Source organism: Triturus cristatus, chromosome 3_1 (assembly GCF_964204655.1).
Source record: "Triturus cristatus chromosome 3_1, aTriCri1.1, whole genome shotgun sequence".
NCBI classification, from domain to species: domain Eukaryota; kingdom Metazoa; phylum Chordata; class Amphibia; order Caudata; family Salamandridae; genus Triturus; species Triturus cristatus.
This window is the reverse complement of record NC_140583.1, coordinates 126,534,283-126,548,246: the sequence shown is the minus strand read 5'-3', so window position 1 is coordinate 126,548,246 and position 13,964 is coordinate 126,534,283. Positions and strand designations below refer to the sequence as shown.

General features: G+C 43.2%; 1 protein-coding gene across 4 annotated transcripts in view; it reads left to right on the top strand.

Moving 5' to 3' along the window:
* The window catches only part of SHANK2 (SH3 and multiple ankyrin repeat domains 2), a 2,937,835-nt gene that overhangs the window by 1,142,515 nt on the left and 1,781,356 nt on the right, over positions 1-13,964 (top strand). The gene's annotated exons all lie outside the window — the stretch shown is intronic.

Sequence of the window (13,964 nt, the reverse complement as noted above, 5' to 3'; positions counted from 1 at the left end):
CTCCTGCTGTCAGCAAAAGACCTCACGGAGCCCAGGCTCCATGAGGCCGTTGTTTTATAAATTGGAACATTCTGCCCTCTAGAGACAGAATGTTCAAATAGCCTTAGAGCCTTCCGTAGCAGGCTGTACCAGCCATTAAAGGCCTGCTCCCTTGTTAAAGGCCCTTGCATTTGGCTCAGGCCTTTAATGCTGGAGCAGGCCTTTAATGGCCGGTAGAGGCTGCTACAGTGGGCTTTAAGGCTACATTGATTGTGCTTAAAATGCTGTTTTACCAGTTGACCTCAGATAATAACCTTGGATTACAAAATCATTTGTATTGCTTTACCAGCCACTCCCTGAGTTACATGTTTTTGTATCTCATGTGCTCTAGCAGTTCACTCCAATTTCACCAATTTGGTGAGTTTTCCAGAGTTACAGTCTGGCAAGAAATACATTGTATACAGAGGTGAGGATTCAATGGAGGTGACCAAGACTATTGTAGGGCTTGGTTGAGATTTTGATGCCTTTGTGAATGGTGCAGTGATGTTTACAGATTGCATGAAAGGGGTATGTGTCTGGTATGCCATGGAGTTCTTTTCATGGCAGTGTTTTGTGGTGTTGAAGGGCATTGACTGTGGTGCCAACTGGAAGGTCCGCAGCAGGCTGGAACTTACAACTGGATGCCTACTCACTGCCATCTTAAGAACTATTGGTGATCTGGGCAAGGCATACTCTGGGGTCTTCTGCTACATATTTTCAGCTAATTCAAGACCATGTCATGCCGAACACTATTGGATCCCATGTTAAATTTTCAGGGATGAAGGGGAAATACAAAAACACGCGAGAGACTAAACTATCTGACGTCTTTCAGCCAAATAGTACCAAAAGAAAGCTTAAACGAAAACTGATAAAGTAATATCTTTTTGTGCATGGAGCTTTATTTGTTTTACATGAAATCTATTCAGTGTTTAACCAGTCTGTCTCACAATAAGGGTGACATGGTGGATGTTTGGAATACCAGTGCCTCACAATTAAATAAGACATTTGCACACCTGACTTTACATTTTAGCTTTAATTGCCAGGTGTTCATTACCACAAAAAACAAATCCCCTTCAGAAGTGGCATTCTTGCTGCAGCTGTGAAGGAGTACTCCGAGCATGTGCATCATCCCATTAGGTGAAGCCTGACTAGGGTCTTCTTAATTCCCTTCACCTGCCTTGTTCTTCCTCTTCTCTATGTTTAGACTTTTCAGTCTAGACAATTGCAGAAAAACATCAGACCACACACGAAAGTGTGTTCCTATGCTGCTGGTACTCCAAAAACATGTCAAAATTGGTTGTTCTCTTAATTGACATATTTACTGTATCTATAACTCCCTAATATATGGTACAAAGTGTACAGAGGGCTTGTAAGTAAAGTGTCACTGTCCGAATGCAGCATCTATTGTGCCATCCACTACAGCTGAACAGTCCCAACTCAACCTGAGGTGAGTCCTCAGACCTCGATCCTAGGAACACACTCTCCCCGTAAGCTCCGCTGTGATCTGCGTTTGCCCCAGGGAAACCAGCCCGCCATTGCAGGGTTCGAGACCACCCTGATTCAGGTCCTTTCCTGCGCGCCGTGACCTGTGTCTTAATTTGCTTAATTGTGTTTATTTTTGTGCCTGCTGCTGTTTTTTGTTACAGTTTCCCCTCGTTGCCTTCACTGTGTGCTGCTTGTCCTCCCTCGTCTCCCCGCCGCCGACGGCCTCTTAACCCCTCCCCCTACCGCCCCAATCCCGCCTCCCAGCTGCACGTCCCTCCCCCCAAACATTATGGCGACCGCTGCAGGTGACCGCGTGTGAGTCCTCAGACCTTGGTCCTAGGAGCACACTCTCCCTGGCAGCTCCCCTATGATCTGCATTCGCCTCAGGGAAACCAGCCCGCCGTTGCAGGGTTCGAGACCACCCTGATTCAGGTCCTTTCCCGCGTGCTGTGACCTGTATCTTAATTTGCCTAATTGTGTTTATTTTGTGCCTACTGCTGTTTTTTGTTACAGTTTCCCCTTATTGTGTTCACTGTGTGCTGCTTGTCCCCCCTCTTCTCCCCGCCGTCTCCTGCTGCCACTGACCTCTTAACCCCTCCCCCTACCACCCCGCTCCCTACATTATGGCGACCGCTATGCGGTTGCACCGCTGGCACGACAAAGGCGTGCCTAAGGCAAACCCGTCTGCGCCTGTCTGTGACCCGACCGCGCCCAGCAGCAGGACCCCTGGTTTTCCTAGACCCCTCCATTACGACTCAATCACCCTCCATGCACTGAACCCTAGAAGACACGCCGACTGCGCAAAATCCACACCGAACACCACCCACGGGCAGTTCTCATGCAGACCCTGCCGCAGATCCATTACCATCGACATAGCTCCCACGACCACCGAAAACACACCTGAGGCACCCACCACCGAAACCCTGACCTGCAGCCTTCTCAACGTGCGCACCCTGTACCGACACGCCGTAGAAATCTGGGACCTAATCGACACCCTCTCGCCCGATGTCGCCTTCTTCACGGAAACCTGGACGACATCACCACTGCCATCCCGACAGCTACAAAATCCGGAGAAAGGACCAGCCGCATTGCCCAGGAGGAGGACTCACCAACGTACACAAGACCCCCCTGTAACTCTCCACTTCCAGCACGAGTGACCCCCACTCCAACACAGAACACCTCCATTTCCAGATCCAGACAAACCCCAGGACCAGGTTATGCGGCACCCTCATCTACAGACTGCCAGGACCTCACACCCGCCCTCCGCACCCAACGCCATCACCTCCACAGACTACATTCTACGCGGGGACCTGAACTGCCACCTCGACAACGGAAACGACCCCGACTCCACCACTCTCCTCGACAATCTTGCCAACCTAGGACTGAAGCAGCTCGTCAACACGCCTACCCACAGAGTGGGTCACACCACTGACCCCATCTTCGCGGGAGCTACAAACATCCGCTTCAGCCACACCTTCCAGCCCCTCTAGACTGACCGCCACTGCATCCACTTCACCTTTAATACCACCACCGCATCCAAATCCGCCCTGCGTCCGCCACGATGGAACTTGAGCAAGGTCTCAGAGGAGTACCTCAACAGCACCCTCTGTCAAAACCCCCCATCGCCACGACCGACACCAACTCCGCAGCTAGGGAATTTCACCTCTGGGTCTCCTGCTGTGCCGACAAGCTCGCACCTCTCTGCCCCTGCCAAACAACGCCCTCTGAAAGCCGCCTGGTTCACCACAGAACTGCAAGAAGCCAGACGCTCCTGCAGACGCTTAGAAAAAACCTGGCGACACCTGAAAACCACGGAAGCACGGAACAACCACAAGATCATCCAAAAGGAATACCACCAGCGCATAAGAGACACCAAACGGACATTCATAAGAGACAAGGTCCAGAGCAACATGACCAACGCCAAGGAACTGTTCAACGTCATACAGCAGTTCACAAAACCGACCAGAGAAGCCACGGACATCACACCCTCCCAGGAACTCTGCGACAAGCTCAGCTCCTACTTCCATCTGAAGATCAAGGCCCTCTAGGACAACTTCAGTGAACCAACAACTAACACCACCCCCAACCCACTGCTGCCGATGAGCCGACCATCACGTCTTGGGATCCCACTACCGTGGAACTCATCACCGCAACCATGAAGAAAACTCACTCAGGAGCCCCTACTGACCCATGCCCACCTCACATATTCCGCAGGACCGCCTCCGTCATCGCACCCGAACTTGGATGCATCATCAACGCCTCCTCGGAGCAGGCATCTGCCCAGACGACTGGAAATGGGTGGAGGTAAAATTCCTCAAGAAACCAACTGGCGACCCAACAGACCTGAAAAACTACCGGCCCATCTCCTCCCGTTTGCAGCCAAAGTCACAGAGAGACTCATAAACGTCCAGCTGACCGCCTTCATCGAAGAGAACTCCATCCTGGATGCCTCCCAGTCTGGATTTCGCAGCAACCACAGCACAGAGAACGCCTTCCTCGCCGCCACTGACGACATCCGCATGCTACTGGATCAGGGACACACTGCAGCCCTCATCTTCCTAGACCTCTCCGCAGCCTTCGACACATTTCACTTCGCACACTCGCAGCCAGACTGCACGACGTGGGAATACAAGGAGCGGCCCTCGACTGGATCCAGTCCTTCCTCTCTGGCAGAACACAGAGGATTCAACTCCCTCCCTTCATCTCCAAACCCACGGAGATCAATTGCAGGGATCAGCACTGAGCCCCACGGTCTTCAACATCTACATGGCCCCCCTTGCTGCCATCGTCAGACAACATGGGCTCAGCATTGTATCCTACGCAGACAACACCCAGCTCATCCTCTCACTCACAAAGAACCCCGAAGACACCAGACTCTTCTCCCAGGAAGTAATGAAGAATGTGGCAGCCTGGATGAAGGACAGCTGCCTGGAGCTAAGCTCAGAGAAGACCGAGGTCCTCGGATCCTGCACCTCTGCCTGGGAAACCACCTGGCGGCCCTCTGGAGCTCACCCACCCCCACAGACCACGCTCAGAACCTCTGCATCATCCTAGACTCTTCCCTCTCCATGAACCGCCAGATCAATGCCGTCGCCTCCACTAGTTACAACTGCCTTTGCATCCTCCGTAAGACCTTGAAATGGATCCCCCCGACTGCAGAAGAACCGTCACCCACACACTCATAACCAGCAGACTGGACTACTGCAACGCCCTCTACACCGGAATCAACAAAACTCTTCTACACAAACTCCAAACCATCCAGAATGCCACAGCCAGACTCGTCCTCGGAACACCGTGCCAAGAGCACATGAGCCAACACCTATGAGTCCTCCACTGGCTCCCCGTCGAGACAAGGGTCACCTTCAAACTCCTCACTCACGCCTACAAATCCCTCAACATCAGACCCAAACACCTCAACGAGAGAGTAGACTTCCACGCACCCACGAGGAGCCTCTGCTCCGCCGACCTTGCCCTGGCAGAAGTCCCCCACATCCGCAGCCACAGAACTGGCGGGGGAGCTTTCTCCTACATCGCAGCCAAAACCTGGAACGAGCTCCCTGTGAACATTTGACGCTCCCCGAACCTGCACACATTCAGCCACCGCCCTCATCAGAGGCATCATGTGGTACAAATGACAATTCCACTTCCAATAAATGTCCTGCTTTTATTGCCATACCTCGGAAGATCCGGACGGCAACTGCCGTGATTTCTGGGAATTGTAGTGCAAACCAATTTGACCCATGTGGGCTATCATCGCCACATTTACCAAAAACAATCCAATGGCAAAGACTCCAACATAACAGCTTCCTTTTCATTTGAGTCCCAAGGAGAAATGTCTTCACCATTCCAATGTTAAATATAGAAATCTTTCAATGTCTACATTAGTGCTAGATGTATACATGCAATTTTCACAATGATGTTCCCAGTTGTAAGAAAGGCCAAAAATATTTTCTATTTCTACACCTTCCGTTTCAAAAATGGTAAGCATATACATTAAAAATTCCTCAGCATCTTGTTGGATATTTTGCGTAAATTGTGTAGAACCAGAACACACATCCAAAAGATTACAAACATCTGAAACAGTTTGTATTTTACTTGTATCTGTTGTCAATTTTTCATAAACAGAATGCAACAAAGAACAAAATCTTTTTTGCCGATTCTCCATAATTTGTTCTTGCAAACCTTCAAGATAAAAAACAACATTGACCACTACATTAGCATTGCAGTTGACACCTGAACTATTTTCAAACTGATAACCAACAAACTCTTCAATAGTGTCCTTTTTTTTTTTACTTGCAATCACAACATTATCTTGTTCTTTTCCCTTCTCTACACCTTCAGTACAGATATTCTCAAACCTTCTTTTTCAACCAACCACACGCTTTTCAAATACAGGATATTAACCTAAATTGGGAGCATACACCCTTCTTAACCTATTATACTCTTTTACACAGTTTGCATCTGCAGTAACCTTTGTCTCATCAAAATCAATCAAAAACAAATCAGATAATGTTCTGACTCACGACAAAGCAACATATGCCACACCCTCTTTAAACACGGTAGATCCAATGTTCACCAATGCACTGTCTACACTTAATCCTTGAGATTTATGAATAGTCACTGCATATGCCAGAGAAAATGGAAATTGTTTTCCCATCAAAATAGTAGTGATTAGTTCATGCTCTATTTTATCGATTGGCTTCCATTTTATAATTTCTTCATTTTCCAGTTTCAATAGTTCTTCGTTGAATATAGAACACTCGCGCAGTGTTGGCATTAAGCAGATCACTGATTTATTTTCTGCAATTTTCATGTACACTTTCTCAGGAACTACATTTTCATTTGGAAACAAATTGGAAAGTAATCGACTCTGCAAAGCTTGTTTGCCATATTCTGTCAGAAGTCCAATTCTTATATCTTGAAGAATACTTCCATATTCAGCATCATTTGCCTGTTGCATATTTGTTGTCAGTTCTTTGAATTCAAAATATGTCCTATTTTAAATACCGGTTGTCCTTTTACCGGAGTCAGTTGCAGTAGATCTTCAAAGACGGATGTGTTTTCCTCCATATAAAACATCAAACTCTGTTTTAAGAATTTGCTGCATTCTTAAATGCACGAAGACAAGCATCAAGTTTGAGACCATGCTTAGCTAATCAATAATGAGAAGTTTCATTTTCTTCAGAAATCTTGAAACTTCACAACAAGCTTCTCCAGATAGCTTGTGGTATTCCAATTTGTTCTCATGCTCTACTGGCAGCATTAGTAAACGATGTAAAGTAATTCCTTTAATGTTATGTACTGCCAACCCAGTGGAGCAGTGACAACACAAGACAAATGCGACTCAGTTGTTGTCTGCAGATAACTTGTAATTACTTTAATTAAGAAACTTTTTCCTGTTCCAGCTTGACCTCTCACATACATTCGGATAGGTTGAAATGATGTACATGAGCACCCTTTCTTTTCATGAAGTAATCCATGGCCAATCTACTCTTTTCACTTGTTGATATATTTGTTTCTGTTCAACATTTAGTTGTTCTTCCAAGTTTCCTAACTGCATTACATCTTCTTGAGCTTGATGCATTGCTGTTTCCACCTCATTCATGGCAATTGCTGCTTCATTTTCAATAATTGGTTGTCCTAGTGGATCTTGACTCAGTGCAGCAGAACTTTGACTGTCTTGAGAACTGTCTCTAGCAATCTCAGCTGCAATTGTAGCTTCTTGATCAATTTCATCATTCAACATTTTCACATAATTTGCAAAAGCACTGCATTGTATGCTATCTTTACAAGCATTAAATGAATCTTCATAGCTCTGAAAATCTCCAAGTAATTCCAGTTCTGAACGCCATGGCTTGAACATTTGCAAAAGGGCTAAATAGTAAAATTCCCTTTTATCAGCAGTGTCGCAACTCAGTTTCCTGTGATTAATTAAATATCCTTTCCTTTGTTTCACCAAACATCCTTCGGAACCAATCACTGCTTATTTTCCATCATTGATGTTCTCTGTAGTATTCCGTTTAAAAGTATAGTTTTGCAGCACTTCATAGAGACACATGTTCTCAAGATGATGACTTCTGTTTGGGTAATATGTGTCCAACATATTCGTTTTCAAAATATCTGTACTTTCTGGTTCTTTTTCTGCTAAATATTCCATTTCTTGAACAGATTTCAGTACCCGATTTCGCATTGCTGCAAGACCTAGACTCACCCAAATGATTCTTCTACTTTTGGAGTATAGACTTGCAGATGATAACCGATCTGAGCATTCATATGCTCCAATTTCACGATGCGATAACATCTTCAAACTGAAACTGTATAATTTCTTACTTAGAGTCTTCTCGTGAGAAATCTCTTCCCACATTTCTTTCAATTCTGTCGCTTCTGATTTAGTAATGTAGGACGTTGCATATCGAGCAACAGCAATGGAATTGTCCGCAACATACTGAATATCCATGTTAGTGTTCCACATAGATAAAATAACTGGATTGTAGTCATTAATGTATTTTGACTCTTCGCTTCTTCTTAAGTTGTAGGTATTTTTCGGAGACTTTCTTGTGATGGTATGTCGCATAGCTGACATAAAACTGTTCTCTCTTCCTTTGGATAATACAGGACGTGGAAATCCAAAACGACATTTGGTATAGAACTACTGTCGACTTGTACTTTCGTCGACAGTATTTTCCACACCTATGGCTTTGGAATCGTAAGACTTGATGTTTTAAGTTTTTATCTTCTCTGCTATTGGGTACGGCACATGTGGCATAATCTTCAAAGAAAGACAAAACAGTATCATCTGAATCTGTTCCAAATTTGGGGGCGTCCTTGATCCATAACAACATATGTATATGAGGAGCACCTCTTGCTTGATACTCCTTTCTCCAAAAGAAATCCACAACTTCTCCAAGAGGAGGATTTTTTTATTGCAGATAAAAGACATCATAGCTTCAAATCTATGATTGAAATATCTGCATATATTAACAGGATCCAAAGAGCACAATTCTCCAGGTGTCTTGTATTCAATATTTTTTATATTGGAATTTGCCTCTTGAAGAAATTCAGGTAAATCATCCCAAGCATACTCAGCACAGCTTAGTGTAACAAACCATGTAGGAGTTCCTAAGTTCCGTAGCATACATTTCAGTTCTCCATGACGACAGTACCAATATTCATTAGTCCCACGCTGACATGCCATCAGATTAATCAACTGAGATTCTAAATGATCATCTCTCTGATGCACTTTATCCATAAAATACTTTGCAGTTACAATTTGCAGATGCATTCCAGTTTTTAAAATGTGATTTACTGCATATGAAAGTCCAGACAAGTCACTTTCAAACAGAAGATGAAACATATAAGGGATACATTGTCGAAATCTTGGATCTTGTGCATATAATCTTGTTGTCCGATATTCAGATGCAGGAATAGGCACAGGACGTTCATCATATCGTCCACCTTTTCCAGTTGGAAACAACTGCGGGAAACAACGAGCTTCCAAGCTCTCTTCCCATACACTCATGGGACTTCCTCTTGCTTTTTTCATTTGGAACAACTCAATCGTATCCCCCATCACCTCTTTGGAATGAAGTGGATGTACACTGTAATGTTCATAGATTTCTTCACATCTGGACATGTCCACTTTTTCAATTTGTCCACTTAATATTTCAGTATCTTCTGCTAAATCTATTTCTTCTACTCCTACAAACCCATTCTATAGTACTCATTATTTTTTATCAGATACAATGATGCCTTTTGCACTTTTCTAACATCCACTAACTCTTGCCAGATTTTCTTATTCTTAGTAGGAACACCATTAACAAGAATGACTAGTGGTTCATTTTCTGCATGGTCTACACCAATAGTTCCAATGTTTTAATTTAAATCTAACGGTAAATACACAACTCTTCCTTTCAATCCTCTTTGAAACTCTGATGGAGGTAATTTACCTGTTTTAGGCTCCATACGAACAATAGCCTGAAACGGATGCACACATTGAATGAGTATAGACTCATACGTATTTAAATCTATCAGCTCTGGAGGAAAAGCAACCAACTCTAGATTATTATGAACAGCTCTAGCAGGCATTTTATTCTCTTCTAATTTGTTATAACAATATTTGCAAATACGCTGCTCAGATCCCAAATCAAAACAATCCTCTACCAACAAATAAGTTGCAAATTCCTTCCACTTCTCATTATTTTCTATTTCACTTTTTAAATACAGATTGACACTCCTAGTCTGATTCTTATAGTGACTTCGCCGACAGCAAATACAAGAAACATTTGGTCTTTCACCTGAAATTTCCTTAAACTTTGTGATTTGATCTTCAAAAATTTTTATAATCATGGCTTCTACATTGTCCTCAACATTTTGTTCTACTAATGTGTCAGTTTCTGCACTCTCTTGCTGAGGACCAAAGTAACACAACTCAATATCATCACAAACCTTCTTGACATCTGACACTGACCCACGCAAAAGAGGCCTGTTCAACTCATTTAACTTTAGTGCTGGACTTTTTGCATAATACAATTTTCTCACTAACTTCCGCATTTGAGTATGATGTACTCCCAACATCCTGAAATGGTGAAAAACACTTTGACAAACTTTCCTAGAAAGACAAGCCAGAGAATGACCTTGTAAACCAGTATTTTTTCTCACTCTGCAAGGGTCTAGTCCTTGCAACACCTTAATCTTTTGTTTAACACTTTATTTTTACTATATGCTCGTAAGAAACTACATAATTTATCAATCGATTCTTGTTGTACACTACAAATACTACTGCAATCCCAAGTGTACACAGGGTGTTTAGGACGTCTCCCTAGAACTTCATCAGCTATCACTTCTTCTGCATTTCTTTCAACCATTTTCTCTTTGTCAATTGAACAACCATTTCTAACCTCATAACCTCGACCACTGGTGTTAACTGCATGCAATAAATTATTGCTCTGTAAATAACTCTCTTCATTAAAAAAAGGCTCTGAACTTGAACTGTGTTTCCATTCTCCCAAAAAAACATCACAAAAATGTGTTCTATTAACCCCTTCGCTGCTAGGCCTTTTCCCCTCCTGTGCTAAGCCTATTTTGGGCTATTTGGGGTAGTGCGCTCTTAGGCCCCTGTAACTTTTTGACCACATTAGGTATCCACGCCAAATTTGCGTCATTTTCTTCCAACATCATGGGGATTCTAAAGGTACCCAGGGTTTGTGGATTCTCCTAGAGGGTTCCCAGAAATTAGTCAAAATACAGCAAAATTTTGTTTTTTTTGTGAAAAATGGGGAAAAGTGGCTGCAAATGAAAGCGTCTGGGTTTTTCTCTGCAAATGATATCAAAAAAGGGTTTGTGGGGTGGAAATCACCATTTCTCCAGCTTTTAGGGAATGACAGATTTTTGTCAGAAATCCAACATTTGTTACACAGTTTTGACATTTTTCTGGGACATACCCTATTTTTGCTATTTTTTGTGCTTTCAACCTCCTTCCAGATAATGGTAGAAATGGGTATAAAAGCAATAATGGACCTTGGAAAGCTATACATTTTTGAAAAGTAGACAACATTCTGAATTCAGCGAGGGGTCATTTTCGTAGATCCATCAAGGTTTCTTTATAGAAACTAACAGTTAAATATAGGAAAAATTAAAAATTTGTTGAAAAAAGCAGCCTTTTGAGTCAACGTTTTCACCTGTAACTTCTTCTAATTATGACATCTCTTTGAAAGCAGTGTACCGTTACATCCGGTGGACCTTCCTGGTTGTGGGGATATATAGGACTTGTATGTTCACAAGAGCCCAACGAACCCAGAGTAAAAAACTGAGCAGCATTTTGTAATGTTTTGTTTTTTTGTTCCGGGTATATGGCAATTATTGTGGGAAAATGTATACATGGAAAAATCGGTATGAAAGACACCTATGTATTTCTGAAATGGGAACAAATTACAGAGTTTAGAAACAGTGCATATTTGCACATTTTCGAAATTGGGAATACTCATACTTGCATGACAATTATTGGTCATTTTTAAAAATGACTTTTTTTTTACACAATGTCTTTCATTTGGAAGGGAGAAATGCATCAAAAATCAATAAGTAATAACAGTTGCTTTACAAATCTGAACTACCCTAATTCTCCCAATAAAAATGGTACCTCACTTGTGTGGGTAGGCATAGTGCCCACGACAGGAAGTGGCTCAAAACCTAAGGTGAACACACCACATTTTCACACTGAAAATATACACTTTTTTTGCGAAGAGTCTAGCTGTAGTGTTTGAACCCTAGTCCTGCCGGCACCTTGGGAAACCTAGCAAACCTATACATTTTTGAAAACTAGACACCCAGGGGAATCCAGGATGGGGTGACTTGACTGCCTCCCACCATGGTCTGATACCCAGAATCCCTTGCAAACGTAAAAAATTGACAAAAAAAACAAATTTTCCCCACATTTCTGTGATGGAAAGTTCTGGAATCTGCGTGGATCCACAAATTTCCACCCACCCCGCGTTCCCCAAGGTCCTACGAGAAAAATGGTACCTCACTTGTGCGGGTCGGCCTAGTGCCCGCGACAGCAAACGGCGCAAAACGCAACGTGGTCACACCTCAATTTTGCAGTGAAAAATGACCCCTTTTTGGCAAAGTGACTAGCTGTAGTTTTTTAACCCTAACCCTGCCGGCACCTAGGGAAACCTAGCAAACCTATACATTTTTGAAAACTAGACACCCAGGGGAATCCAGGATGGGGTGACTTGACTGCCTCCCACCATGGTCTGCTACCCAGAATCCCTTGCAAACGTAAAAAATTGACAAACAAAACACATTTTCCCCATATTTCTGTGATGGAAAGTTCTGGAATCTGCGTGGATCCACAAATTTCCACCCACCCCACGTTCCCCAAGGTCCTACGAGAAAAATGGTACCTCAGTTGTGCGGGTCGGCCTAGTGCCCGCGACATGAAACGGCGCAAAACGCAACGTGGTCACACCTCAATTTTGCAGTGAAAAATGACCCTTTTTTGGCAAAGTGACTAGCTGTAGTTTTTGAACCCTAGCCCTGCCAGCACCTAGGGAAACCTAGCAAACCTATACATTTTTGTAAACTAGACATCCAGGGGAATCCAGGATGGGGTGACTTGACTGCCTTCCACCATGGTCTGTTACCCAGAATCCCTTGCAAACGTAAAAAATTGACAAAAAAACACATTTTCCCCACATTTCTGTGATGGAAAGTTCTGGAATCTGCGTGGATCCCCAAATTTCCACCCACCCCGCGTTCCCCAAAGTCCAATGAGAAAAATGGTACCTCACTTGTGCGGGTCGGCCTAGTGCCCGCGACAGGAAACGGCACAAAACGCAACGTGGTCACACCTCAATTTTGCAGTGAAAAATGACCCTTTTTTGGCAAAGTGACTAGCTGTAGTTTTTGAACCCTAGCCCTGCCGGCACCTAGGGAAACCTAGCAAACCTATACATTTTTTTAAACTAGACACCCGGGGGAATCCAGGATGGGGTGACTTGACTGCCTCCCACCATGGTCTGCTACACAGAATCCCTTGCAAACGTAAAAAATTGACAAAAAAAACACATTTTCCCCATATTTCTGTGATGGAAAGTTCTGGAATCTGCGTGGATCCACAAATTTCCACCCACCCCGCGTTCCCCAAAGTCCTACAAGAAAAATGGTACCTCACTTGTGCGGTTCGGCCTAGTGCCCGCGACAGGAAACGGCGCAAAACGCAACGTGGTCACACCTCAATTTTGCAGTGAAAAATGACCCCTTTTTGGCAAAGTGACTAGCTGTAGTTTTTGAACCCTAGCCCTGCCAGCACCTAGGGAAACCTAGCAAACCTAGGAGAGGTAAAGGAAAGGGCAAAAAATAATAAAAGGAAAAGTGTGCAGTAAATGGAATGTTAACTCTAGATAATATCCCACTGTTATTTTAAATAAAGATATCAATAAAGAAGAAAATAGAACTAACAGATCTTATAGACAAAATATATTCTTTTTAATACATTTTTTGATTAGTAATTTATATCAATGAATAAATATTCCTGATTTGATTAATACAAAAAATATATACAGAAACAATGATAATTTCAACAATCAATTTGAATGATACACAAAAAATACACATAATCTGACAAATGGTATAACCAAAAATATATATATGCATGGAACAAGACAAAACAAAACCCTAATGGTGATGAGTATCTTCACATTTCGCACAACGCGTTTCGGCTAAGCCTTCATCAGGTGTCCGTTCACGGTGATTTAACTAGACAAAAACAAATCAATTTATTTACAATCAGATAGTTAATTATCAAGAGTTAATCACTGTTTAAAGAAACTCAAGTGTTGAGTTTAAAGCACACAAGTATATATTATGCATGATACAAAAAGTTTAAGGTTCCTAACGTTCTTACCAACAAGGTTTAACCATTGAAGATTACACACAATTCAAAGGTAAGTGAATATCTAGAA